Raw genomic sequence first — 6,000 nt, forward strand, 5'->3', positions numbered from 1 at the left:
ACTGCAGTTTCAGTAACTAAAAAAAAAAATCCGATTTTTAATAGCTTATGTAAAATTTCTACTATTGCTTCTTTTGTTGCCCAGAATATTTTCAGGCTCTTCAACCATCTATTGAAAATTAAAAAATAAAGATCCCCAATATTATAAGACAATAAATGAAAACTGCTTGCGGCATTACATCAAAAAAGGAAAATGGAAATCCAAGCTGCCCAACAGCTATCATCTCTTCACACCAATTCAGACTGACTTTTTAACCAGTACATACAACTGTGTTGCTTTTGCAAGTATACAATGCTTTTTGTGTAAGCTGAACAATATGTTCTGTTTACAAAGCATATTACATTTTAAGAATGGTGTTTCAACTCCAACATTTGATGATGTGATGCACGATTAGGAATAAGGTGCAATCTAGCACAAAGATTGGTAAATTAAAAACTTTCCTCCATTGCTGGGTGAGCTTCTGTCAGCCAGTGCCATTTCAACTTAACCCAAACTACAGCCTCATCTTGTGTTAAAAGTATAATATTTCCTTATCCAAAATTCGACTTCTGCCTAAAGTCAGATTTGCTTGTTACTTTGGGGGTGAAGGGCAGGAAGATTTAAATTAATATGGCATTTTTAAATTCAGATTCAGACAGTACATTAGCACTCACATATGATGGAATGTATAACATTAATGAATATGCTCCACGTTCAACACTTGGAAAGCTAAAACTATCTGGGATATAGTGAGGAAAGCAAAAGGCATCCCATTAAAAAAACTAACTGGAGGATGAATCAGTAGCCACTGTGGCTATACATCTTGTGTGACTGGTTAAGAGCAACATAGATGGCATCCCCAAATGTTTTCCCGAGGAAAGTTGATATTTAAATACCAAAGATCGACTGACATACCCACCACAAGCACCTCATATAAGCAGTCCGTACAAGTTCATTTGTTAATTTAAAGTAAACTCTGATCAAATGACACATCCAATACTCAGAACATCCATGACTTCTTAGAGTGGTGTCAACCCTGATAATCTCTCAAGTTACAATCATACAAACAGAAATTAGCTTAGATTTCCAACAAGTTTAAAATCACCCTGTACATTTAAACATATCAAGAAATCCTAATTTGCATTTTGTGCAGAATCCATTTCTATGATTGTAAATTTTAACAGTATTTGTTGAGCTAGAGTGGCCGAGTTTTAAATGATGCACTCCGCTGGGGAACCATCTACTGAAATATATTCGTTCCTCAATAAAAAACCTGCTTGAAAACGTATCTCGTCTTGCAGTATAAAAGCTTGAAGAAATTAAACAGCTGTCAATTGTACCAAGAATTCTAATATACTCTGCAAATATTTTAAATTAAATCAAAGAGCAATTAAACCAATTAGACACCTTTGTTCGAATCCGTTCCAATGACATCTACTGAACATAAAAATAAACGATATTATACTCACGCATCCACCTGCATTTAAAAGCAGTCTGCGCGTTTGCTATTTTACCACCTACAGTCGCTTTTTAATCTGCTGAAGTGATTAAACTATCAGATGCGTTTACCACTGAATCCTTTACTGAGGAGTAATCTTTAATCGTCCACCTTCAAACTATGGTTAAATAGATATATCTAAATAGGCTAGTTGCAGAGATGGCAGATCGAGTTGGCAGTGAATCGCTGTATCTTACACTTGCGAGTTGTTTGTGCATCAGTTCCCTTGATCTGACTGATGCATCTGCAGCCCGCATCGCATTCATTTCTTGGCCTCCCCGGCACAGTGGGGGATGGGAAACAGCAAACGAGACCCTTTTTAGCTACTTGCAGTTCTCGTTTTGTTTCCAATAAAAACGGCCCAGACCCCTTGTTCTATAACACTGCAGCTTATACAACTTTCTATCAAATGTCGCAACAGTAATCAAAACTATTAAAGATTCCGCCAGAAACAAATCTCATCTAAACTTGATCCAGAAATGATTGGCATAAAACCCCAGCAAGATTCAACACTCCCCCCACCCCGCCCCCATTCACATTTCAGGAAACACTTTCCGCACCCCCTTCCCCCCCACACCCCCAGCTTCACCACCTACCCGTAAAAAATCTATGCTCTGCTTCCGCGTGCATCTGAAACCTTTAAAGCCCAAACACCATAAGAATTTTAACAGGAAAATACTTAAACACTTTCTTTGTTATTTTCAATCTCTCGCACACACATTCCCTGGTCTCTTGAAAGAGAGAAATTGCGCCCCCTGTCTTAGCATTTACACTACAAGGAGTTCACCAAACATCCAGATCCACACATCAGAGAAAGCGAAAATCCTTTGGCCTAAACTCTTTCGCCAATTCTACACAATAAAATGGCTTGCAAATCCACAAAATTCTTTTTTTTTTGGCTAATCGCGATTTGTGCGAAGCGCATTAAAATGTCGCAGGATGTTCCCTATATGTATTTTTTCTATTATATAGATTCCAAACAATGTCATTCTCACTATAATCAAACACATTCGCGCAAACGTTTTATCTTATTAGGAATGTGCCAAAATACATGACAAAGTCAAAACATGACGATGTAAAACATGTCTACATTGCTGCAAACTTTAATGAACTATTGCTACTGTAAAGATCATTTCACATGGCCACACTAAATATCGCGTTGTATAAATTGTGTTTACGCATCAGGGTCAATTTCACACGTGCAACTTCACTTTTAGGGCAATATATATGGAGGGTAGAACATTTGAGAAAAATGCGAAGAAACTGTATACGTTCACATTGTTGCAATTATTTTTTTATTTTGGCACAGGTCACAATATTTATATAAAAGGTTTACAACAACCACCAAGGTCAGTCATACCCTGGAGTGGAATACACACAAGATACCAAAAAAAACACTCTCTGCTTAATTATATCCGGTCAGATATGCCTAAATGGGTTACAATCTCGTTTAACCACCAAATTATAACACTAACAATGAAAATGAGTTATTCCAGACACCACGAGTTGTGCCTTAGACGTTACATCTAGTTATCACCAGAGCAGGTTTTATTCTAGTACCCATTCACCATCCCTTGAAACAATTCAATTGGGAAGTAGTACCATACAAAAATGAATAAAAAGTGCAGCACAGATGCAACACTACGTTTTAAAATTCATTTAATCCGATACCGACACCTATTCATACCCTTAAATTGTATGCGTGTGCCCTCAGTTATAATTATGCAGTAAAACCCAACTCTGAATATGACAAACCAATTCTGGATATTTTGATTTTCTCCATCTCCTTAGTCCCTCCAGCCCAACTTCTCCTGTAAATACAGGCTTTGAAATAATTTGATTTAAAAAAAAACTGAAACTTGAACATAAACTACACCACATTAACCCGTCTATTTTTAGTTTTATTTCTAGATCGATCGGTGTTAGGTAAAGGAATAAGCTATATTCGAAGTTCAGAGGTCAGCCAAGGTCAAACTTCTCACCAATGCTTTCATCATTAGGAGCCCAAACCGCAGCTCTACTTTTCTCAAAAGGCCCAATCCCCAAGAACTCAGGTTCCCACAAAGTCAGTTAGATGATTGCATTAAGCCACTATCCTGTGACTAATTTCCATTTCGCGCATTTTACAACTTATTGATTATGCCTTCCAAGATCAATTAATATCGTCAACCCCCATTGGGCCCAAGTCAAACACACCTGTGTACCAACAGATGAAAAGTGAACGTCGAGCACTTTCAAACCTCTTGCAAAGTGCAGATTAAAATTCGACTTGCTTAACCGGAGTTAACCATTATAAAGGCAGCTCTGGTAAAGGTGACTGTATACTGTATGCCAACAGAATGAATGTGATCAGTGCAAAAAGAAATAGGATGGAAAACACCTGTCAAGGACAAAAAAAAACTGTTGGATAGCGAAAGGGTACAGGTCAATGCTTTTATGTTGAGTCGGCAAGAGTAACATTAAGGCCAATAAGCAAATGCTAAAATACGACTTCGGCGTCCAGCTAATGTTTTCTAATTCAGCTCAGGAACGCGAACAGATGTCACTACTATTTGGACCAACAACTGTGAAGTTGGGCAAAGTTTCCAGCTATTAAATGACTGGAAAATGTTTCCTCTAATAGAGGAATTGCAGCTTCCCCTTCACTGTGATAAAGGAGGGCTGGAAGAACACAACAGTGCAGGGTGGCATTCGCAACGGGGGGGGGGGGGGGGGGAAGAAAGAAGAGAGAGATTGAGAAAACAGGTATTAACATTACAGAAACAATCGATGGGACCCATCAAGAAATCAATCGCGATTGTGCAAAAAAAGAAAAAAAATGCATTTCAAACCAGGTCTGCAGATTCGTGCAAGTTTTTTTTAAAGTTTCATTATGCAAGTCGAAGGGGAAAGTCTGGATTTGTAGATACAATGTTTTCTCTTTACTTGCAGTTCCTTTGACCCCCCCCCCAAAAAAAGCCCCACACTTTTCTGCAGAGTGGCTGCGAAATGGCTCAAAAGCTGCTAGATGCGGACTCTTGTATTTTTTTCTTGGTTTTGCACCCCCCCCCCCAAACAAACACACACATATATAGAGAGAGACTCGCAGACCGGTCATTTACCTGGACGCACAACTTCCCCCGTCCTACACAACATGCACCGTGGCGGGTAACTCCTTTCCCCAGCCGAATCTGTGAGAAAGTTTCTTCCATGAAGAGCATCCGCGGTTACGGCCGGGTAGAAACGGCGGCGGCGGCCGCCTCCGCCCCGGCTCTTCCATGATTTAGAAGATAATATATATATTTTTTTAAAAACCTCCCTCCCTCACAACCACCACCTAGGTCGGGCTGATCTGCTTCAATTCTGCTTTATGTACACACCATTAAAATAAATATAATCAATTTAAACAAAGACGAAAGCAGATTTTTTTTTAAACAATTTTTTTTTACAAAAAAAAACACCCTCCCGGGAGCGGCGGCGAGTTTAATGCTTTCTTTTTGTAGATATTCTGCGCTGTGGAGAAATCACGACGTCCGTTTTTTTTTTGCTCGGCCGTTGCTCGCTCGCTCGCGATTAACCGCCTCTAACGATTAACTCGGAGCCGCTGCACCGCGAGCCGACATCAAAGCGCAGCCGCCGCCGCCAGCAGCAGGTCCCGGCAGCTCACAAACTCCCTTCAGTCTCCGACTTTAACCCCTCTTGCTCTCTCCACAACGCCTCAGGAGAAAATAATATTTTGCATCATCAAATCAATGAGAAGTAATGGAGAGAAGTTTAAACAAAAAAAATCTTTGCCCTCCCCTTTCATCCTCTGTTCAGCAGATCAGACCTCATCAAAGCATTCTATGACTGAAAGCGTTCGGTGACCCATTACCTCATCGACGCCCTGCGGTTCCCAGATTGCTGATTGGTCGAGCGGCTTCCGAATGGCATGTTGGGAGATGTAGTTCTACCGCGCTGTTTTTTTTAACTACGCGGGTGGGGGGGGGGGCGGGAAGCTGCAATTCCCAGGGAACATTGCGGATGGAGCGCAGGCGCAGCTTGAACCTCTGCCTTTATCGCTGTGTTAACGTGCGCCTTCAGCGAGTTACGGTAGCAACTGTTGTCTTGTGTGTTGGGCAAGTAGTTGCTGTGTTTTTCCTATGGAGCAAAGCATAGCTTATTTGCTGTTTTACTGGCATTCTGACATGTTTATGACACAGATTTAAGGTTTAACTTATTGGAAGTAATGAAACATACACAATATAAGGCCAGGAAATAAACAGTGCGAATTTGTGCCTAATGAGCGAACCAGGCCCATCATCCATTTGTATATTAATTGTTCGGAAACAGGATAAAGTCTCTCTTCGTTATACATTCGCAAGCAGACGGACAGAGGAAGGATTAGCTCATTCACCCCCTCCAGGCTGATTTCCCCATTCAGCTAGATCATGGCTGATTTGTATGTGCGATCCATCTTTGTTCCATATCCCTTGATAGCTTGACAAAGCAAAAATCTATCAATATCAGTCCTTAAAGTTTCAATTGGCACAACATCCACAGCG

General features: G+C 40.3%; 1 protein-coding gene across 5 annotated transcripts in view; it reads right to left on the bottom strand.

Moving 5' to 3' along the window:
- axin1 (axin 1) overlaps positions 1–5,313 on the bottom strand; it is a 132,685-nt gene extending 127,372 nt beyond the window's left edge. For 3 of the 5 annotated variants that reach the window (XM_068056465.1, XM_068056466.1, XM_068056461.1), the window contains exon 1: positions 4,579–5,313. The gene's annotated coding sequence lies outside the window, so the exon portion shown is untranslated. Of the gene's footprint in view, positions 1–1,448; positions 1,471–1,674; positions 1,815–4,578 lie in introns of those variants that run through there. The other 2 variants (XM_068056462.1, XM_068056464.1) reach the window with 2 other exon arrangements.
- Positions 5,314–6,000: the final 687 nt, after the last annotated feature.

This window comes from Heterodontus francisci, chromosome 24 (genome assembly GCF_036365525.1).
Source record: "Heterodontus francisci isolate sHetFra1 chromosome 24, sHetFra1.hap1, whole genome shotgun sequence".
Taxonomy (NCBI): domain Eukaryota; kingdom Metazoa; phylum Chordata; class Chondrichthyes; order Heterodontiformes; family Heterodontidae; genus Heterodontus; species Heterodontus francisci.